Source organism: Dreissena polymorpha, chromosome 11 (genome assembly GCF_020536995.1).
Source record: "Dreissena polymorpha isolate Duluth1 chromosome 11, UMN_Dpol_1.0, whole genome shotgun sequence".
In the NCBI taxonomy this organism is placed as follows: domain Eukaryota; kingdom Metazoa; phylum Mollusca; class Bivalvia; order Myida; family Dreissenidae; genus Dreissena; species Dreissena polymorpha.
This window is the reverse complement of record NC_068365.1, coordinates 53,501,243-53,526,180: the sequence shown is the minus strand read 5'-3', so window position 1 is coordinate 53,526,180 and position 24,938 is coordinate 53,501,243. Positions and strand designations below refer to the sequence as shown.

Genomic DNA, 24,938 nt, shown 5'->3' with positions numbered 1-24,938 from the left:
AATACTATGTCACCATAAAGGTCAGAGATTGGGAAAACTTTGTTACCATTCTAGAGGCCACATTTATGACTCAACCATAATGAAACTTGTCAAACTATTTACTTTGACACTATCTAGGCTGAGTTTGAATATGGGACATGAGCGTCCAAACACTAGGTGACTAGATCAAATCTTAGTAAAAAAACCTTGTTTCCACTCTTGTGATGAAACGTGGTCAGCATGTTATGTTATTCTTGACAATATCTAATAAAACTTCCTCCCTATCTCAAAGGTCAAGTTCACATGTAAAGGTCAAAAGTGAACTTTGGCTTGGCAAATCATCACAAGATGACGTTTTATGTGTTACATTACATTTGTCCCCCTACCTTGAAGATCAAGGTCACACTTTAAAGATCAAAGATGCCCCAAAACCAGCTTTATCAAAATATTACTTTGTCATTAATCATGCTATTTTAAGATAAATTACCACTTATGATGACCATGAGGACTTGGCATTTACAGTGTAAAACATGTCTCCTTACCGTAGAGGCCATGGTCACACAGAGGTCAAAAGTCAAATTTGACTAGAAAACAGCTTGTCCAGGCTGCAACTTTTTTATTCATCACTTCAATTTTAAAACAATTTTCCACAAATGATTTAAACTTGAGTGGACTGAATGTTGCATGAATTAAATGGTATATGTTTTTTTGTAAGGTTGTAATAGAATACGTGGAATAATTATAACCATTGAAAATTCTCCTAGAAATTAAATTGATTAATGCACCATCAACATCTACTGCTATGATTAGGTACTGTACTGATATTCTTTTTCTAATAGAAATTGGCCTCAATTCAGCAGTCACTTCAAAATCTCTTTTGTAGGACTCATAAACACTGTTTGACACTGTTGCTAAACACAACTGCCTTACTGATCTGAGTGGTCTGGCAATATTTGATGTTATTGTGCTTTCACTGTTGTTACCAGTGGATTATTTTTTTGGCATAGCTGTATTTACATATATAACCCAGCTTTTCATCTTAAAGCTGACCTAGGTAAGAGTCCAATAAAAATTGAATAACATGTTTGCCAGCTGAGGCCTGAATGAATGCATGGAATTGTTGGTAATTGTTGAAAATACCAGAACGTTTCGAAATTACGTGCAATCTACAAAAAGCAATCCAATTTACATTAACAGGTAATTAAATTAAATTTCCATTTCGTGAAGTATATGGTGAACATATTTCAGCAATACAGCAGTACATTTTACAACGATATTAACTGATATTAACTGAGGGTTCACCGTGAAACAATTTTATCTTTAGGGATACAACAGTTTCACACTCACTTACTCTTGACATGAGTACAGTACCCCTTTATGGTTGGCATATTGTCAGCACCAGGGCGTTGTACTTTGTTTTAAATCGTAGTCCAGCAGTCAAATTCTGACCTCACTTTAGAAGCCTTGCATTACATTCCAATAGATATCAAGGTCATTTCGATCATTCCTGATGCTTTTAATAATCAAGTTAAAAAACAATGTCCGACAAACCACTTAGGCAGGTCTGTTTAAAAAAAATGCATGAATAAATATTCCAAATGTATTGATGATACATGTGTGGCCTGTTGACTTGTTTGATTTTATTTCGTTTCCGTTCTGCTTTTCAGCTTTTTTGTCCTGTATCTATAGATCTATGATCAAAAATATCTTATAATACAAAATAAACAATGAAATCTGGCACAACAGCCCGTTATATATTTGCGTGTTATGCAGATAAGAAATGCCCAGAAAAAGGCATTTGCCTTCATTTATCTCTATGTCAAACTAGATATACACATGATTTCTGGGACTTTTCTTTTCCGTAAAGCCATTGGCTTTCGCATGTATCATAAGCATGTCTGTCAGACGCTGTACATACGGCCTGCAAATTTAAAGATCTGAAAAATACACCACGCACTATACTCCGCACAGTACACATTGAAGAACTCGGTTAATCATTGTCTTTCCGGCGCTTGAAGCAAGAATGTCTTTCCGGCGCTTGAAGCAAGAAGCATGATTTTCTCGGTGAGTTTCCATGGCCCGATATTTGATCAATTATATTGGCTCTACCTAGGATGCAGAAAAAGGAAATCCTCCCACTGTCAATAATGGAAAATTTTGGATAAAAGAACAGTACTTTCAATTGTCATTTCCAAAATATACCATCACATCTTGCATCAGGCATTGTTCCTATTCTGAGATTGGTACAATTGCTTAAGCAGTCTTTGATGACTAATGAAGAAGCTAAACAGTTGATCTCAGATTCTCTAACATTATTGGGTCAAGCACAGTTCAATTTGAGTATCCCTAGGCGATATCTACTTAGACCTTATCTTGACCAGAAATACAAATTTGTGTAGCATAAACATGCCTTTGACAACCCAATTGTTTGGGGATGACATTGTCAAGGAAGCTAAGCATTATGAGACAAGTCTTAATCTTGGAAAGATGAGACCACAGCAGAATTTTGTTCCGAGCGGAAAATTCCGTGGAAGATTTCCTCGAAACTTCAATAGAGGTCGTGGAAGTTTACGATACATGCCATATGGACAGGTACCTGCCTTCAATCCTCGAGGATTTAGAGGACCCATGAGAGGAGGACCTACAGGCGGTTGAGGTTTTAAACCCTCAGCAACCATATCAACCCCAAACGAGGGCAATTAGGAGCAATAGGTAGGCTCAAACACTGTTTAGTCTTGGGAATTTTTTACCAGTGATCAGTGGATTTTGAATAGAATAAAAGGCTATGTCCTGGAATTCAAGTCACAATCTTTTCAAACAGTTATTCCAAATGAAATTGATACAGAGCTTGACGATTTATTGAACAAAGGAACTATTTTCCATTCTGAGTGGGAGCAAGGCCAGTTTATATCAAATATATTTGTGGTCAAAAAATGAGTAATCAACACCTCAAATACACGGGTCCCGCTGAGCAATGGCCCTTCTCAACACCTTTGCTGATAACTCACGGGCCACCTGCTGACACCCGGTTCAAGCAGTCATAATTGCAAAAGAAAGAAACAGAGATGCTGTTTTTTTTATAACATTTATTCCATTTGACAATATTCAGAACGATAATAATTATAATAATAAAATAATAAGTATTATTATTATATATCTATAATACAGATGGATGGTTTATTTAGCATGTATGGTAATATATGGTGTACGACATGACAATTACCATAAGCACAGTTGCCCTTCTTTGATGTAATGGTGTAATTTAAAATGGCTGATATGCAGCGAATAACAACGATTAAGTTTGTTCTGCTCAACATTCATATATAATACACACCCCCTACTTGAAGAAAAATTTGGCAGGTAAAAAAGTGAGTATTGATTGATTGATTGATTGATTGATTTTATTTGGTAAACATATGAACATTACATAGTTACTACATAATGCAGACAATATAAAATATATTATCACAGCAATATACATAGCAATCAATGGAATGCACACACAATACCAAGGATAACACAAAAAAGAGAAAAATGATTTTCACTTATTTCCATTGTGGTCCTTGTTATTGGTGGCAGTAACCATGAAACAGTCATGTATTAGATTTTAATAATGTATATGTATCAAATATGTACTGTTTAATAAAGTATATTACTGATTAAGAATGAATAAATATAATCACATGTTCATTATTATCACAGAAGTTGCATAAGAAAGTTACACACTGCATATGTAGTTAATAAACACACTTTGTAGCATACTATAAGTTTAAGAATAATTATGAGATCCTTGCATCTTATTGATCATAAGACTTAAAAATGTATCACAGTATTTTAACAGAACATAAAATTCATAATAAAAATTATACTATAAAAAGCTATAAAGACTCTAAAAACTGTTTCTTGATGGCACCTTTGAAATTGTTAGGTTTAGGTACATCCCTGATGTTTTGAGGAAGATTGTTCCATAAACAGATACCATTATATGTAAATGTTTTAGAACCAAAACTTCCTACTCTTGGTTTGGAAAAACGACCAGAGTCTACAAATGTAAAATTTTCAGCAAAATGATCAGATTCTGGCTGAGCTACCATATTAGACCTAGTACAACGATTATGTACGCCAGACACTGGCTTAAAATTCTCACCCATATACTCTGGTGCAAGGCCATTTTTTATCTTATGTACATGACAAAGTATGATCTGTTCTACTCTTTTTGAAACAGGCAGCCAACCTAAATGTGAAAACTGTTCTTGACCAACATGTGATCTGTTATCCATATTCAGAACAAACCTAATCATCTTGTTTTGTGTAGTTTGAAGCCTATTTTTAAGTGACTGAATAAGACCAGGGTACCAAAAAGAGCAGGCATAGTCAAAGTGGCACTGTATAAGAGACATGACAAGGAGTTTTCTGGTGTGCAATGTTAAGAACTTACTATTTCTGTATAGGAACTTTAACCTTGAGTTTGCCTTAGTAATAATTGATCTAGCAATGGTTTTACCAGACAGGAACTGGTCCAATACAGCACCTAGGTACTTAACAGAACTTGATGGAGTAATTGACACATCATTGCAAGAGACATTTAACTGAGAATTTGACCATAGTTTGGGCTTTGAGCCAAACAATATAAATTCTGTTTTACCAAGATGTAGGGAAAGTTTATTGTCCACTAACCACTCACTTATAAGTTTGAGATCGCTAGAAAGAATGGATTCAATTTCTGAAATGTGTTTACCAGCTACCAGGATGCCAGTATCATCAGCATAAAGTAAAATTTTATTTCTTACCACAGCGGCCATATCATTCACATAAATTATATTATATTATATTATATTCATGTATTTACGGTAAGTGTGTTTCTTCATTTCCTGAACCTCAGGCTTATTTGATTGATGCTTTTTCAATTACATGGTCAGATTTTGAACCATATTTGTTTCCACCATTTGCCTTAATTGGGAAGGTACTGAACAAACTACAGTACAGCTCACGCGGATTTTTAAAATTCCGCGCTGCCACCGTGGACATACAAGCCCGCAGGCGGACAATCGCGAGGATTATTTTTCTTGTTCGCAGTGTTTTCTCGGCAGTTTCTCTCGTCTTAACAAAAACGCCGTGGACATTATCACAGTTAGAAGCTAATGAACGCCGTGGACTTATCGCGGATCGCGGTGGACGCAAGGCGGATCACGGTGGTGGTTTGTTATAAGAAAATTTCATTCGAGAAAAGGTTCATTATGAAAAGATATAACATACATGTATACCTTTGTATTGTTCGTGGTGAATAAATAAACTCCATTTATTATAAATTTATCTATGATAAAAAATTGTTTTTTTTGTTCTGTTTAAAAAAATCCTGATATTGATAAAATGTGCGAAATTTGCTATCAGTAACTCATTAAGACGAATTATATAATACCTTTACTAACATTATTAATATCACTTCAAAAATGCTCCCCAATTCCATCTTATTATAGCTTAATTTACACGTATATGAAAACATTAATAAAGCATGCTTTTACGTTTCATGATCCTGATATCGTTTACCACCTGTGGTGTAGGGTCTCTGTTGTAACAACTATCATGTTAGTTACCACCTGGACAATGTCTTATCTTAGCGACACACATTGCCACGGGCTAATTTAACACCTGATTAGCAAAAATAGATGGCCATATGTAGGCTGAACACCATGAAAAAAGAAAATTAAAATAAAGCATGAACGTAAAGGTTGCGATCCTATATATATAATCTTGCCAACAATTACTGGGAATAACCCTAAACAATATACTCTTAAGTTTTATTATAGACTCATTAAATGGTGTGACGATGACAAAAGTGTCAAAATTTCAATTTGGTTACAAGAAAGGAAAAAGTACCATTGACTGCATCTTCATTCTCACTAGCATTACCAATAAAGTCTCAATAGCATTGTTAATAAAGTATCAAATTCAGGTGAAAAATTATATTGTGTTTGTATACATCATGCTAAATGCTATGAGAGCATAAATTGCCCTCTTCTGTGGCAAATTGTAAACAGCACGGGTATAGCGAAATAAATAATTCTCCAAGATAAATCTCTTACTACCGCTTTAAAGACAAGTTTGGTTTACAACCATACATATCTAGATATTATTAAAATTCCAAAACATAAAATAGCTCTCACAAAATTTCGAGTATCATCTCATAGATTAAAAACAGAAAGAGGTCGATATAGTAATATTTCACGAGACAACAGAAAATGTAAATTTTGCAATCTTAATGTTATATAAAACGAGCACTATTTTTTGCTAGCATGTCCCATTTACAGAGATATAAGAATCAAAATGTAATAATATATAATTATGCTAATATACGGAACACAAACCTTCTAAAAATGAAATATTTAGAAGTAAATGGTTAACACATAACTAGTGCAGGTTAGTAGTGGGACAAATGCAAAGATAATCCTACCTAAAATAGTCGTTATTTCTTACAAATACCAACATGGTCAGTCTCTCATTAATGTAATAAAACGGGCAACTTAATGCGTTTCATTTAATCTTCTAGTCCAGCGTGGTTACGTAATTATTTCACGATAAAGATCGCCATGATGGTATAGCTTAACACTTAAGAATGTAAATTTGTTAAACACGCCTAACATTTTGTAAGCTGATATTAAATTTTTATTAACGACGGGAATCAGAATGAAGCGACGCTATGCCATTTCAAAATTTGATCCCGGCTCCATTGAATGTGTGTTACATGTAAAATACAATAATAATAATAATAATAATAATAACATGCTCTATGATATCTATATATTCGAAAGATAAATACATGTTTGTATATTTAAAATCTACTTTGAGATTAAATAGTTAAGGTCACGGTGTAACGCTGCGGATCGTCACCGTGGACGAATGCCTGCTGTGTTTTTTGCCGAAGCAAATTATGTCCGCGGTGGCTTGACAGGACAATCATCGCGTACCGGTGAAACTCCGACGTCCGCGGCGATTTCTAACAAAAACGCGTTCGCTGTGACACCGTGGAAAATGAATACTGACTAAGTGCTGTACTGTACTACAAGATAATGTTAAAAGAGCTATATTGATCAATCCATTATGGAGATCTCAAATTTGGTTCCCAAATATTATTGATTTGTTAACATCAATTCTTGTTAGATACCCTCATCACAAGGATTTGTTGACAGACCCAGAGGATGGAACAGCACATCTATTATCCAGAAGTATGGACTTGGTCGCAGTGCAGCTATCAACCGACATTTGCTTGCGCAAGGATTCCTTCAGGAGCAGTTTCAGTTATTCTTAACTCATTGAAATAAGAAGGGAAAAACAGTATGGTTTGGCATGGCGTAAGTGGTGTATTTGGAATCAAGAATGAGGTAAAGATCCCATTAAAACCTCTGAGACGCATGTGATAGCTTACTTATTTTACCTGTTAAAAAACTAGAAGTCTTATTCAGTGTTAAACACACATAAAGAAATGCTTTTGCAGACTTTGTATATTTTAGGTAATAAATGGTGTGAATCCCAAACTTTGATTAGTACATTTATGAGAGGTGTAGCTATAATGAAACCTGTGGTTCCTAGATACAAATTTACATGGGACGTGTCTTGTGTTTTGCAACTATTAAAATCTCTCATGCCATTAAAACGGTTATCATTGAAAACATTAACGCTAAAGTTAGTTGGTTTGGTGGCTTTGGCTACTGCCTCTCGTGCACAAACTGTTACTCTTATTTCCTTGAATGTTGATTGTGTTAAAATTGATTATACTACTTGTGAAGCAGTGTTTTATTTCAAAAATTTGTTGAAAACCACGCCAGTGAGTAAAAAACATAGTTTTTATTAGCGAGGCTGTTTTCGGAGAAAACCGGAGCTATTGTCATAGCCAGCTCATCGTCCGCCGTCCGCCGTAGGCGTCGTGCTAAAACCTTAACACTGGCCATTACTTTTTAAATATTGAAGATAGCACCTTGATATTTGGCATGCATGTGTATCTCATGGAGCTGCACATTTTGAGTGGTAAAATTTCAAGGTGAACATCATCCTTCAAGGTCTAGGGTCGAAAAAACAAAGTCAAGGGAAGTAATAAGCTTTAAATGGACATAGTTATCTGACCTGCCCACGTATATATTTTTGTTAATTAAATCAAAGCGGCGCAGTAGGCGGCATTGTGTTTCTGACAAACATTGTGGTAAAAGGTCAAGGTCAAGGTCATCCTTTACGGTCTACGGTAAAAAATACAAATTTAAGGGAAGTAATAAACTTTAAAAAGGGATATAATTATTCAATATTGAACATAGCCACTTTATATATTTGGCATGCATGTGTATCTCATGGAGCTGCACATTTTGAGTGGTCAATCACAGTCACGGTATTGGCTTTTAATTATTTGCTACTAAATATAGAGATTTGTTAGAGACAATTATTTTCAAGGGAAGTAATTTATATAATTATAAATCTCATATTATATATTTCCTTACCAAGAATTGAAGTTCTTTTCACAGTTACTGTACAGATTTATTATTTTGATTATTTATAACTCAAATGATTGATTTGTCAAAGTTTTTTTAAATTATATAATAATAATTTCTTTGATGTTCATTACATACCTGTGGACTTATGTCCATAGATTCATGATCAACTCGTGACTTATTTTAGTTCGCGACAGATACAAGTATGTTAACGGTACTGAAATTACCAGCTCTAGCTGAAGATGCATTGATAGATGAAGCGGTAGAGAGAACGATAAAAGTCCAAGGGCAAAGAGGTTGCAGTATGATGGGAGTGGTAAACATCCTCACGAAAAACGGGATATTGGACAAAGATGTAGAGTGGCTGGCCTCTGGACCACCTGGGTCGTCACAATATGATGTAACATTCGTCTCGAAAGATAAGTGTATTTCGTTTTTGTCAAAAATTCAAATGCAGACATCAGTTACATATCAGGGAATGATATATAGATTCATAAAATATGGGAAACAACTAGTGCAGTGCATATGCACTGGTTACCAGCATTTGTGACTGATGGGACCATTGGACATATTTTTAAGGATTTTGGAAAAGTGCTTTCCATAGAGCATGATACCCTTAAAGTTGGAGACTTTCAGACACACTCAGGTGTTAGAGTTGTTACTTTAGAGTGCAACAAAAACCAACAAGAGTCAATTCCTCACATTCTTGCATTTGGATGTGGTACACAGGCCCTCATTACCATGAAAGGAAGACAACCGTTGTGCCTTTACTGTCAGGAGGTGGGACATGTCAGAAACACATGTCCACAAAATATAAATGCCATTTTCAAAGACAAACACACAGACAATTCTAAGAAAAGTGTTTCAGGAACAACAAACACAATAGAAAAAGAGACAGATGTAGGAAAGGCCACAGCCTCTGCCCAAGCCTCTGCCCAAGCCTTTACCCAAGCCTTTACCCCTGCTCAGAAGCAAGCGGAAGTGGAGGCCGCAGAGATGACAGAGGAAGAGCCACCGTCACAAGAAGACGAGACAGGGTTCAAAACAGTAAAGAGTAGAAAGAAGAATCAAGGAAAAGAGGAAAAGACCAAGAATAGTAAGAGTGCAGAGGAGATGGACACACAGAATACAGAGGTAAGGGGGTCAAAACGAAGTCTTAGCATGAAAATGTCACAAGACTTCACCCCTATGCCTAGAATTAATTTTGCAGCACTTGACCCAGATACAAATGATGATTCGTCAGATGATGATAGATTGATAATTGATTTGAGTCCGATAGATAGTATCTAATTAAATGACCCCCACTTGAAACTATTATGGACTATGAAATTGCTCAATCCCTTACACAGTTATGGACATTTTCTATATTTTTTATTCAAACATTATTGTTTTTACAAAGTATATTTGTGCATAAATTTATCATTATATCTTCATTATTTAAATATAATGTCTGCATATATACTGATCACATACATATTTTATGTGAAAGGTATATTAGCATGTTTGCAAATTCTTTTTTTCATATATATAACACAATATATAGGTTATCATTTCCTCAGGTAAAAAACCTGAGGAAATGATAACCTATATGTAAACATAAAAGTAACACAACTATATTAGTGTGTGTTAAAACGCAGTTTATATCTCTTATAAAACTGATTGTGTTAAAACATCACTCATAAGTTTATGCATTATTTATAAATTATATAGTATACTTTTTGTTATAAAACAAAACATATGTATATATAAAATATGTGTAAATAGCAGTATGTATATAGGTACATTTAAAAACCATGATTTACAAATCTTATTCAACATTAATGCATTTCTTATTTTGTGTAAACGTATAAATTACGTTCATATGTCACTATGTGTATACACTTTTTACTGTTATATATGCTCAATATCTATCTATTTTATAACACCCTTTATAAAAGCTCTATTCTTCAATAGTACACCTTTAATCTTTTTCCGATATCCTCGCTGTTAATGTCACCACTTATATCTATATCCAATAACATTGCGGTACGTAGTTTATTCTTTACAGCGTGTTTATAAACCCGATAGCTAAGTCTCCTCTCTACCTGGTTTAAATCAATTTATAAATATTATCGGTTTTTCTAGTCTAACACTTTAACATCGCCGCCGCCATCTTTTCTTTAACCTCACAATATGAGTTATAAACTAGAACATGGAGTTAAAAATAGAAACTATAAATATAAACGGATTTCGAACCAAACAGAAACAAACGTTCATTAAAGATTATATATCAATTAATAACATTAAAATATTATGTATACAAGAAACTCATATTGATAATTATAAAATGTCTAAACAAATAAAATTTAATATCAAATGAATACTTTTATGTTTGGAATTTTTCCAATAATCTCTCTTGCGGATGTTGTATAATCGTTACTGATACGAATATTAACCCTTTGAGAGCTGGAACCGGATTTTAAAGACCCTTGCAAACAGTTTGGATCCAGATGCAGCGCCACAGAACGTGGCGTCTCATCAGGATCCAATTTGTTTGCTATTCTGATAGTGGTCTTAGAAAAATAATCGAAGAAATGCTAATTTTAGAAATTCAGCAGACGACATTTTAGCAGACAACAAATTTCCCAGCATGCAAAGGGTTAAATGTTCTAAATTTCAACTTGATTTTGATGGTCGATTTATTTCTTTAGATGTACAATACTTAAATTATTCTTTGAAAATATGTAATATTTATGCACCGATTAAGCCTGGTGACAGAAATGAATTTTTTGAATCAATAAAACGTTATTTAGTACCTTCAAACAAATTAATAATTTTAGGAGATTTTAACTTTATTTTAAACACAAAATTAGATAAAATAGGGGGTACATCAAATAATATAATAAAAGAATGTAAAGTTTTCAAACAAATAGTTGAAACATTTAAAATAACAGATAATTGTAGACATCTTAATCCAGAAAAAGTAATAACAACTTGGAGTAGGAAATGTTTAACAGAATCTATTGCATGGCGTTTAGACAGAATATATATCAAAAAGTCACTTATTGAAAACTGTAAAAACATAGATATTATTCCGTGTCCATACTCAGATCACGACTTTGTTAGCCTTACTATAAATTTAGATAATAATAATACAACTAATAGTATAAATATTGGTAAATCATACTGGAAATTAAATAATTCAATTTTTGAAGATGAAGATTTTGTCACAGCATTCGAATTTTACTTTAAAATTATCAGTAGAACAGACAATATAACTTTAGAATGGTGGGACAATTTAAAAATACAAATTAAAGAATTTTGTATTGATTATAGCAAGTCTAAAAATAAAAAATCTTTTGATGAAATCAAACAATTAGTCAAGCAATATAAACATTGTATTGATATTTCGGAAAAAATATATATCAAAGATAAATAAAATAAACTTCAAGATAATTTTTATAAAGGTGCATATATTAGAAGCAAAATACATATTTTAAATAATAATGAAAATTCAAGTACATTTTATCATAACAAGGAATTTAAAAATGGTAATAACAAAATTATAGACCATATTATTGATGGTGGCGTAGATAAAAAATCTACTTATGAAATTTTAAATTCGTTTAAAACTTTTTATAAAGAACTATATACAGAAGAACAAGTTGATACATCCTTAAATGATACATTTTTAAATAATCTACCTCAAGTATCAAATGATGAAAATAATATGTTAAACAGCCCTTTATCATTAGAAGAAATTGAAATAGCTCTAAAAAATATGGATCATACTAAAAGTCCAGGAAGTGATGGGTTAACTTCTCTTATTTACTTGAAATTTTTTCATTTATTTGGGAATATCTTATTACATTTATACAATATATGCTTTGATTTAGGTTACATGTCAGATTCACAAAAACTTTCATACATTACATTATTATGTAAAGACCCAAATAATAAAACATCAGTTAAAAATTATAGACCGATTTCTCTTTTAAATATTGATAGAATTTTTTTTTCTAAAATATTAGCAAATAGATTAGGTAAGGTTTTAGACTCGATCATTGGTATTTTTCAAACATGTTCTATTCCAGGTCGTACTATTTTTGACAATGTACATTTAATTAGAAACATTATTGATTATGTTGAGCAAAAGAATATAAATGCTTGCTTTATTTGTCTAGACCAGGAGAAGGCGTTCAACAGAGTTTCCTGGTCCTACCTATATAATACACTTGTTTCATTTGGTTTTTCAGATACATTCATAACTGACTTGGATTAAAATTTTATATAAGGATATTAAATTGTCCGTAATTGTTAATGGTCATATATCTGATCCTTTCTCATTATTTCGTTCTGTTCGTCAAGGTTGTTCATTATCACCTCTTTTATATGTACTTTGTCTTGAACCATTTGCTAAAATAATTCAAGATGATAAAAATATAAATGGTATACAGACACCAGGAAATAAATTTCATGTTAAAATGTCTTTATATGCCGATGATAATACATCGGTATTAACAGATGACAAAGCTATGTTTCATTTCTTTCGTCATGTTTCTGATTTTCAAAAAGTTTGAGGTTCTAAAATAAATTCAGAGCTCCAGATAAGGGTCGTATTTTCGTAATTACGAATTATTTTCAAGTCCGTTACGTATTTATTTTAAAATCTTGTTGTACCATTAAGAATTACAAAATAAAGTTACGAATATTATTTTTACTTCGGTTCGTATTGATTTTTATTGAGTTCTTTTCGCGTTTTAAAGATCTTTGCGGTGCTTATATAGAATGGTTATCGGGTTTGTTTCACAAAGCGCATTTTTTCCAATAAAAGCGGCGTATACAGTCTATCTGTCAAAAAACAATGGCGCCGCCCAGAGAGCGTCCTTAAAAACTGCAAAGCGTCCAAAAACATGCTTTTAACATATTGTACACAAAGTGAGCCGAAGTAAAATGTTTAGAAAGACATTATAGAAAAGATCTTAAACGATGTTGTATGTTCAGTTGCCGACACAGTCGGAAAAGCTAAACAAAAACGCGACACGACGGGTCCAAACTTAAACACGAAAAAAACATTGAACGAGTGGAAGGAACAAGTCCCGTGTCTAATCGTTGAAAAGATTGAGGGGAGACCCGATTTAAATGTGAAATATGTAAAAATTCATCTAAGGTATGCAATCTAAACACAGTTTGGGCATATGAAGGTATTGGAAAAATAAAATTGTATAATACTGAAAAGACACTGTTGAACTCGTATAAATAAAGTTGGTTGTATGTTTATTTTGATTTTTTTTTGCATGAAAATAACCATTGTTATTTATTTTTAGGTCATTTAGAAAAAATAAGAATTATTTTCCAAAACTTAGTAGTAACGTTAAGAATACAATTTCAGAGTTAAGAATTGTTTTTGAAAATCTGGTAGTAATTTAAGAATTTCACAAAACCTTATCTGGAGCTCTGAAATTATAATAAAAGTTGTGGATTGTTTTTAGGTAAGTGGAAAAACAGGTTTGACCATCCATTTGGCATATCATGGGTGAAAAATGTTAAATTACTTGGATATAAATTTGGCCATGATTTAACTCTGATGATGCTATGTTCAATGAATCGTATATTAATTTCTCAAATACTTTAAATCTGTGGTCTAATAAATGTAAGTGTTTTTAAGGTAAAAGTTCTGTTTTAAATACATATGTAGTATCAAAAGTTCTGTATTTTGTTCAATGTCAAACAATTCCGAGTCATTATATTAATATGATACAAAAAAGTTGTTTTAAGTTTATATGGGGCAGCGTTTACGAACCAATAGCTCGAAAAACATTATTTTTAGATTTTACTTTAGGTGGCCTTTGAGTACCTAATGTTCAACAAAGAATTAATGCATTTTATTTATTACACTTATTCAAATTGTTAAATAATTATAAATCTCCTTGGGTATATTTTACAAGGTATTGGATAGGTATGCAACTTAGAAAATTTAATCCTTCATTACATAGTAACAGTGAACCCCACAGTGAATTTATTCCTTCTTTTTATATTGAATGTTTAAAAGTTTTTCATAAATTTATAAAGGAGGTTCAAACTGAAAATTTTAAACAGTGGTCTGTTAAAGAAATGTATGCATTTTTAATAAATCCAAATAATGAATATATTCCAAGATGTAATAAAGAATTTTTCCATTAATTGATTTTAAAAATACATTTAGAAATATATTTTCCACGGCCGTTGATCCTGTGTGTAGAAATACTTGTTTTAAATTAGCACATTCTGTTGTATATGTAAATAAATATTTATATGATAAAAAGTTTAACCAAGCAAAAAAGAAATGTACTTGTTGTAGTTGTGACGAAACTGTCCAACATTTATTTGTAGATTGTTTGTTTACCTCCCCTTTAAATAAAACTGTTTTATATTTAATTGATATACTTACGATTGAAAACATTAATATTAATTCTAAATGGTTCCAGTTTTTTGATGTAAAAAATGTTGGAAGCACTGAATTAAAATATGTATACATGTATTTAATATTTTTGTCAGAATCAAGACATATGATTTGGACATGTAGGAATTCCGTTAAACACGACAAAATATTATTATCTCCCTTAGACTTAATTATTAAATTTATAAATAGATTAAAATTTAGAATTACATTAGATTTTCATCGCTTAACAAATGACTACTTTTATTTATATTGGGGTGGTTTATGCCATACAACCAATGAAACAGTAGTATTCCATGCAGATTTAGATTACAAAAATTACATAAAATTTCTGTAATAATACAAATATTTAATATTGTATGTTTTCTTTTCTTTCTGCTGTTGGCGTTTTCTCTCTGATTTCAGGATGGCAGCTGTGAGGCCGTTATTGGCTGTTACTCGGGTTGCCATCCTAGATCAGATAGGAAACGCGACAGTGTTTATATTGTGTTTAGTGAAGTTGTTGTGAATTGTTACTTGTATATTGTATTCTTACATCATCTCTTTTATCATCAGTATTCCTATGAGTCATTTCAATCATTTTTCCATATATTATGTAACCCAGTGATGGGCTCATCCCATTTCACTCATTGAATTTCATTATCACTCATTTTTCATCACTATGTATTTCGACATACCATTAACACATTTTCATTCATGTAGGTCATAGGATACTTGATTTATCTTTCTTTAAGTAAAGAGGATTTTTCAAAATTATTTGTTATTGTACACATATTGTGTTTCACACTTATTTCAGGCTTAGCTAGATGGTGGGGCTGGGGCGGGTGAGGAGTGGTACCGAAGGCTCTCACGTGCTCAAGCTCCATCATCTGGTGCAGCTGTAAACATCTTCATATGTTTCTAGCGGACAATCACGGGGAGTGCCCGAGCATGACATGGGGTGTTTCGCTGAAAACACCTTTTGTCTTTTATTTTTGAAGTATACTTCAGTATACTGTTTACTGTTCTTGTGTTTTTTTTAAGGAAGTGTGAATAGTTATCATTTATATTAATATTTCATATAACCTCTATATTAACTAATTAAGATCCGCAACATTTAGGTTGGTGACTGTGTATTTGTTAAAATCATTACTATTTTTCTATATATAATTATTCATTTCATTACAAACATGTACGTGCAGACGTGAACAGACTGGACTAATTTAAAAATTGATATCTTAAACGTGCAGACATTGAAAAGACTGTGACATTAATATTATATAATAATTTGTTTTCTTCATTCTTTACTAATGCTAAATTTTTTTACTCAGAGTCACCTTGTATTGTCTAAATTCATTTAAGTCTTTTAAGTAGATACTTGGGGCGCTATACACCCCAAGGTACATGATTAATAAATTTTATGAAAAAGAAAAAACTCTGGCTATGATCTCTTTTAAACCACAGGCCTTGGTTGTTCCCTCCCCCCCCCCCCCCCCCGGTTGGATTGGTCAAAATTCAAGGGAAGTGATAAGCTTTAAAGGGAGATAATTTCTATACCTGCCGAATGATAAATAGCAATTTTATTTCAAAATGGCGCAATAGGGGGCATTGTGTTTCTGACCTACACATCTCTTGATATAATTATCATTTCTTACAGGTTCTAATTTGTGAATGCTAGTTTTCATTAAATACCAGTGGACTTATGTCCATACATACATGATGAACTCTGTCTATGATCTCTTTGATAAACCACAGGCCTTGGTTGTCAGTGATGTCTGACTTGGTCATTTCTGACTGTCTACAGATCTCCCCCCCCCCCCCCCCCCCCCGGGGGACAAAATCCAAGGGAAGTAATAAAGCTTTAAAGGGAGATGATGTCTATACCTGCCAAATGGTAAATATAAATTTTATTTCAAAGTGGCGCAGTAGGGGGCATTGTGTTTCTTACAAACACATCTCTTGTTGGGTCACTAAGTCAAAGGTCAAGGTCACTGTGACCTCTAAAAAAAAAAAAAATTCTAACAAAGCTTTCGCAGCTGAGCGTGGCACCCGTTATGCGGTGCTCTTGTTTAAAATTGCAACACTTTCAGGAAGAAACTTTATGTGTGTTTCATATGTTAATTCATTATATGAAAAGAACTACGGTAAGCTGTGTCTTATGTTTCTTATAAAGAAGTTTTAAGCCAGTCATTCATTCAGATCAGCAGCAGTTAGAGTGCTGCAGTTAAAGGAAATTGTTCTATTAATGACATCCTTAAAACGGCAGGGTGGAATACAGATTCCAATTTCTACTAGTTTTATTATAGAGATATTGTTGAAAGGTGTGATGTTCCATTTGTAAATGCAGTTTTTTCTTAGGTTTAGTTGGCTCATTAAGAATGGTGTTTTTTCATGTTTCGGGTATTTGTTTGAACAGTCACTAATGTTTTCTATTACTTGTGTGTTCTGTTTTATATGGTGGTGGTATGGAATCCCTATTATTGTATTGTACACCTATGTGAATTAATTTTTCTTCTTCATTGTGAAGAATACATTAATCTATATGGGAGAGGAAATCGAGAATTGGTTTTGTATTTTGTGCCCATCTAAATTTGTTATCAGACTTAAAAGATGCTAATGATACATGCGAAAGCCAAAGGCTTTACGGAAAATTATGTCCCCTCATCCAAGCATTTGTGATGGATGAGGGTCATTATTAGAAGTAAAGCCGGAGGCTAAGCATATATCTACCCACCTCTGTTGTTGAATTTGGGTAATACAGATGTGCTATATTTCTCTCTCACCCTACCATGTTGACTTTTACAGACAACAAATTACTTTTAAACAATAATTATCCGGGTTCTTCGATGTGTACTGTGCAGAGTATAGTGCGTGGTGTATTTTTCGGATCTTTAAATTTGCAGGCCGTATGTACATGCAGCGTCTGACAGACATGCTTCCAGCTTTACTTCTAATAATGACCCTCATGCGTCACAAACGCTTGGATGAAGAGACATTTTATAGAATGAAATCAATAACTTTCCATTCAGCTAAATGTAAAACCATCTATTTACGGCGATTAAGCTTTATTCATTTATGCAGAGTTAATTCTAAGAACTAATATTCTGTGAATTATATGGATGTCTTTAAGGAAGGCACTTACAATAAGAATGAAAAGTGACAAAATGCCAATTTCTTTGAACTGCAAGGCCAAGAGCTAAGTTATTTGGTATATGACATCAGATAGTGGTCTTCTACAAAGGTTGTTGGCAAAATCTTAGTGGTGTTAAAAAAAGCTTTCTTGGGAGGTTTCACAGTTAATATAGAATTAATTTGTTAAATAATTGTTGTATTATTTTCTTCTTTAAAAATAAAGTGTAATGTGTGGTATGTAAAATTTTATAGATGTCCTACACAAAGTACAGTCCAACCGAGTGGTCAGTCATGGAAATAAAGCCTGAGGCTGAGCATGTATATTTAGCATATCGTTCCGACGTTATTTCTAATCGATCGCGTTTTAAAGCATCAAAAAGAATTGAGTGTAACCTCACTCAAACCGGAAGCGCTCTTCAATTGGAAGTCATAATTTACAGTAAAAAGAATGTTTTGTTGCATTACATCATAAAGGGTGGGAAATCAATAGATTCCTTTCGTAAACAAAATATATAATGTGAAAATGGGATGGGAATATACATGCTCAGCCTCAGGCTTTATTTCCAATAATGCCTCTTCATCCATCACTAAAGCTTGGATGAGGGGTCATTATTTTCCATAAAGCCTTCTGGCTTTCACATGTACATTTAGCATCTTTAAAAAGCAACAAAACCATTCTTTCCATAGAATAATACATAATATGACAAAAAATAATAAGTGTAACAAATATCAATTCCAAATTAGTATTGTCTTCCACTCTTATATGGACACACCAAATGTGTTATATAACAAATTCAAATAGTGTTATGTATAATACAAAACATATTATGTCTAATCAACATGAGAACTCAAAACAGCTTGGGAGAATGAGACATTTTCATTTGTTAAAGCCTTTCGAAGATAAAACTTTCGAAAGTTTTTATCAGACTTCCAGTCTGCAGTGTTCAATATATGTTTCAAACCACATCCTCTACTAAATGCAGCCGATGTAGATGCACTTCTTTACGAATGTGCCTTAAAAAACTCAGAATTGATACCCGACATAGTCAACACATCTTTCAACCATCTAGCAATGGTGCTAGAGGAAACTGGCTGAAAAGTTTTGTACGATATAAAAAACTGTGACGATTTCCTGTTCGTTTTAGTAACTTTAAGATAATATATAACAGTGTGCATAACACATTATTCTTCTTTGTCATAATGATCTATTTTTAGCACATATGCATCACCCATTTTAGTAGTTTTCAATAGTTTAAGAAATGTAAACACAACTGCCTGTTGTTCCTTATACATGTAATTAGCATTCATAGAAACTTAAGTCTGTGCCCTTGGAGCTGTTGCCAGTGCAATCAATGCCACCACTTTTAATGTCAACATTTTTAATGTCAGATTATTCAAAAGATAAAGAGACATTATTTATTTTAAAACAACCGATACATCCCAAGTGAATCTATAACGCGGTACAGGTGGCTTACTATGAAAACAACCTTTAAGGTATCCTTTCACTAAGAAACAATTCTGACACCAAGAATTTCAGAAAAAAGGTAATGTCTGCAGAAGCATTGATTTGTGTGTGTTAAGAACTGAGTAAGATTTATTATTAAACTTTAAATAATAAAGATAATCAACTACTTTAATTTCAGTCGTAATAAGGGGATTAACTTTCCTTCGTAAACAACAAAAATTCCATGCAAGGTCATATTGCTTCCTAGTTCAAGGTCTCCATGACTGGATGATAATGTTTGCAGTTTGACTCTCAAGTGATTCCCGGATAAGACTGCTGCGCCCATGATGATCTCCTTGCTAACGGATGCTCCTGTCCGTTGTGTGGCATGGTGAGCAAGTCCCTGTGTTTTGGAAGCCTAACAAGAAAATCACAGAGAATTGTCATTAACATAGAAAACCATGTTTGAGACCTCCATATAGGGAACACTACTATGGCTTTCTCTATTCTGTCAGTTTTAATTTTATTGATTACTTTCCCCATAAGATTAAATGGGGGGAAAATATATGGAACTTCAGTTTTCCAAGAAATACTAAATGCATTAGTATATGTCGATCCTGGTTCTGGAAACCAAGAGACAAATCTATCTATCTGCTTGTTAATTCTGGATGCAAAAAGCAGAGGCGTATTAAGTGGGGGGCTAGGGGCTAAAGCCCCCCCAGCTGGCTGGCTAGATACGATTTTTTTTTAAATGAGCCCCTTACAGTTTCAATCCACTTGTGTATGTCCTGTCATATGCCCCTAATTGAGCCATAAACAGCTGTCGATTTGTATGATTAGCCCCCAGGCATCTAACCTTTGCCAGCTAAACTGCACGCTTCATTGACTGTAAGTGATAAACTGCGCTTTTTGATTGGCTTAAGGAGATACATTCAACTAATGAATTCATCAATACATTTAGCTATAGGTAAATGTTTATAAATGGCTGCTGCATGGGACTTGTGAAAAACAATATTTCAATTTATAGCAATTAAAGAGTTTAGACAAACACAATTGACAAGCATCATTCATTTTTCGGTAAGTTTCTTTGATGAATTTAAATAGGTAAATGTGTGCAAATGGCTGCCGCATGGGACTTGTGAAAAACAATATTTCAATTTGTAGCAATTAAAGAAATTAGACGAATGCAATGGACAATCATCATTAATTTTTCGGAAGCTTTCTTTTATGAATTTATTGGTACATGTATTAGCTATTGAGAGTGATAATCCTTTTGAGTAACAAGTTATTGCCAGTGAAATTCAACAGCACACTTAATGAATGGCAATTAATTTGTTTGTGCTCTTCTCCTGTAAGCGCTTGTGACCTATCTATATATCTATCTATCTATACTATCTAACTCCCCTTGCAGGTATTATTGACAGGTAATTGATCTTGAATGGTTCAATGATGATCTTCCTTCCCTTCAGTCCCTGCCTGCTGAGTTGCACTTATGGCAGGCTAGGTGGAAAGGTGTACCCAACCCACCTACTACCCTTCAGGGCTCTGTTGCACATTGTGATTACCAGCTGTACCCCATCATTTACACTGTTTTGTCCATATCATGTGTGTTCCCTGTCACATCATGCGAGTGTGAAAGGAGTATCAGTGCTCTAGGACTTGTTAAGACAAAACTAAGATCATCAATGGGTCAGGACAGGTTGTCCGCTTTGTGCCTGCTTTCCATTCATAGGGACATGGACATAAACATTTGTAATGTTGTATGTGAGTTTGCTTGGAAGCAGGCGGATGGATCTTCTTGACATCATGTCTGAGTTGTAGATTGTAACCAGTGATAGTACGAAGAGATACATGAATTATCTTAGTGATCATTTCTGAGAAAGTACAAATATCATAACATTAGTTGAATAGTTGTAAAAATATACCTGTGCACAGATTTTCTTGTATTGTTTTTCTTACAAAATGACATAACATTTGATAGAACTTGAAATAAAGAGTGTTGCTTAAAATGTTATTTTATAATTTGTAAAAAGGTTTATCAATGAATTTGCCTTATTTGACAGCTTTTGAACCACAAGACTCAACAAGGTATACATAATTGATTACAACCAAGTTTGATAAATATCCACCCATCCAACAGGGTGACCTAGTAGGATATTTAACACGGTTAAATAGGAGGTCCACCCATCTTACACTGTTAAATAATTTCCGGATAAAGATTTTATTTCCCATCACTTTAGTGGTTTGAGAGACATTTGATTTACCCTTGTGTGTCTGTCTGTCTGTGTGTCTGTCAAACTTGATGTCTGAACTCAAGTTCTTGTTTGTTTTACATGCACTTTATCATGCAAAATGGTGATTAGATAGCAGGAAATTGCATCATTTCAAGGTGCCATTTAAAAAAAAATCGACCACAGGAGGAGACACCCCTCCCGCACCCTCCCCAGTTGAGCCCCCCCTCTAAAACATTTCTGGATACGCCTCTGAAAAGATCTATCTTAGGTACAAAAAAATGAGAAGTAATTCTACTAAAAATATATACTTTTAACATCCATTCTGTTGCATCAGAAAAATTTCTTGAATAAAAAAACATGAGTAGCAGACAAATAAACTTTTCTTTCAATACACCATTGCCAAATATCTTTGGCTAACAAATCCATAGAAATTGATGTCATGCCACCCATGTCATTAATATATTTTACTGCTGATATGTTATCAGATTGTATTTCTATGTGAACATTACAATGATCAACATACAATGATTGTAAAGCATAGAAAATTGAAAGTAATTCTAAATAATTAATTGATAGAGCAGATTCTTCAGGATTCCATCTGCCATTAGAATATCTTTCAGTGTCTAACTCTTCACAACCCCATCCTTGCTTAGATGCATCAGTTCGACATCTCGACTGAATAGAAAAAGGACGAATGCGTTTTCCATTTTTTAATCTTACATTCTCTATCCACCACAAAAGCTCCATTTTACTTTCATCAGATAAACTCATCTTTTGATTAAAATCTGTACTAGAGTTCAAACCAAGAATTTTGTTTCTTTCCAAAGTCCTGTAATGTAGGGGTGCCTCAAAAACTGCATAAAATGCATTTATAATCAATCCAATAAATGACGCTAATTCTCTTACAATAATAGTATTTTTGCTATAAATATTTCTAGTGTACAAAATAATCTTTTGTAACGTCTCTTCTGTGAGGAAAACCATGAATTGAACACTGTAAATAATAAACCCAAAAAGACAATCTTGTGTGTAGGGATCAGAACCGATTTTGAATGGTCAATGGTATAACCTAATTTCTGCAAAGTGTCAATCACTGTTAGTGTGTTAGCCTTACAAATAGCTTGATTCAGGATATTCAACGAATCATCAATGTAGTATGAACAACGTATGCCTAACTGTCGAAAATAGGAATACACTGGTTCAAAATTTTTGTAAAAATATATGGGGCACTTGCCAATCCGAATGGAAGGCATGTGAACAAGTACAACACTTTGTTCCAATAAAATTTAAGATATTTCTGGCTTTCTTTATGAATTGGTACAGAATAATATGCTTGTTCCATGTCTACTGATGTCATGAAATCATTTTCTTGTAATAAATCCAAAACAACATTAAATGTTTCTTGTTTGAAATGATGGTATTGTTGCAGTTTTTAAATATCATACATTAGCTACTTTATTAGTGATTTTTTTCGGCGTTAGCTGAATAAGCCAGCTTTTCACCCTGACTTGACCTTTGTAAGTGTCCAATAATACTCAAATAAAATTTCCCGCGGCTAGGTACGAATGAATACACTTCATTTATTCCATTGGCTGATTTGAGTATAACACCATAACATTGGAAACATATCCGCGTCTTTGTAACACTGTTTTACTGCATGAAACAATTTTATCTCTAATGAAAAGGCTCAATAGATAGAACAGTTTTACAATCAATTCTCGACATAAATACAGTTTGTGCGTTCACCTTTTATTTTCAGAGAATTACCAGCGCAAAAGCGTTTATACTAGTAGCTATGTTGTCATATTTAGTACTTACTTGCATTGCATTTCAACCCGCGAGGTTTCGGGTCAACTCCCGGCCATGTGTGAAAGTCAGAGTTTATATACAGTTCATCACCGGAGTTCGCAGAAGGGGTTGCGATCATTGTGTTACACCGGTCTTACTGACAATAACGTACTGACTGTAATGCATTGCATTCCAATCCGCAAGGTATCAAGGTCAGTTTGCGGTCAGTTGCAGAAATCTTTATATAGACGCCGTCTCGTAAACTTTGTGCACTTGAAGTCTGTTTTGATCAGAAAGATACTAAATAAAGATATTCGGCGATATTATTGTGGTATGTCAATCATCGATTTTTAATATGGTTTTAACATTTGCATGATAAGGACCAATTTTGATAAAAATAATTAGAAATATTTATCCATTTAGACCAGTTTATTAAGCATGAGCACAATAATTCACTATACTATAATTATGCAATTAAATAAGATTCGAGTATTGCCGGCTGACCTATATGCAATCGTTTATTTTCATGTTTCTTGTGTTTTTCTATTCTGTAAATATAGATATCTGAGTAATAATATCACATAAAGCAAAATAAGCCACGAAATCTGGCGCAACACCCCGTAATTGATTTGCTTATGATGTAGCTAAGAACTGCGCAGAAAAAAAGGCATCCGCTACTTTTATCTCATAGAGATAACTTTTGATCGTTCATAAACATCGACCACAATCAACGCCGTATATCTTTTTAAAAGATATTTCTTGTTACTTTTTGCATCTAAATTGTTTTTATAGCAATAATGATTATTTTCACTTTTTGAGGTATTATTCATTAATACTGGTATCAATATTTACTACATAAAACATGTGCATGTATCTAAGGTGAGAGTTCTTCAGGTAGATTACAATATATTATGTAAACTCAGGTACACCTACAACTCTCATTATCAGGTTAGTTCTGGATTATTGCTTATCAATAAGGGATAATTGCTTATCAATGGGGATCTGGCACTAGTGTGTATTGAATGGTCAGGTTCATGATTAAGTGGACTTTAGGTTAACCTAAAGTTTAAGAGTTATGACATAACTGAATTTCAGGTACACCTTAAATTTCAGGTACATGACCTAAACTGTTTATTAGGTTAACCTAAGATTTCAGGTATGGGGTTTACTATATAAACCTGATGTTATATTCAAAAAGGGGGCTTGGAATTAATTTATAGGAGAGATGTATATATCATAAATATCAAATGCTTGACTTTAGTTGGAAATGTGAAAATAAATTGTGTATATAATGTAAATAAAATGTAGTAGTAGAAACGAATGACTTTACTTAATTTCTACTAGCTCTGCTAGTTAAATGAGTTACAAGAGAGTTCGTCCACTTTATGGACTGGTGGCAGCGTATTAACTTGACTGAATTATAAAATTCTAGTCAGGATATTTGTGCAAGACTAGACTTCGAGTTACTACCATCGAAGTTCAAAATTTGC

At 33.2% G+C, this 24,938-nt stretch overlaps 2 protein-coding genes across 3 annotated transcripts in view; one reads left to right on the top strand and one right to left on the bottom strand.

The window, feature by feature from the left end:
* LOC127849597 (GTPase IMAP family member 9-like) overlaps positions 1-24,938 on the bottom strand; it is a 66,540-nt gene that overhangs the window by 36,405 nt on the left and 5,197 nt on the right. The window lies entirely within an intron of this gene.
* Positions 1,990-24,938, top strand: part of LOC127849599 (GTPase IMAP family member 7-like) — a 97,977-nt gene continuing 75,028 nt past the window's right edge. The window contains exon 1 of the mRNA XM_052382326.1: positions 1,990-2,043. The gene's annotated coding sequence lies outside the window, so the exon portion shown is untranslated. The remainder of the gene's footprint in view (positions 2,044-24,938) is intronic.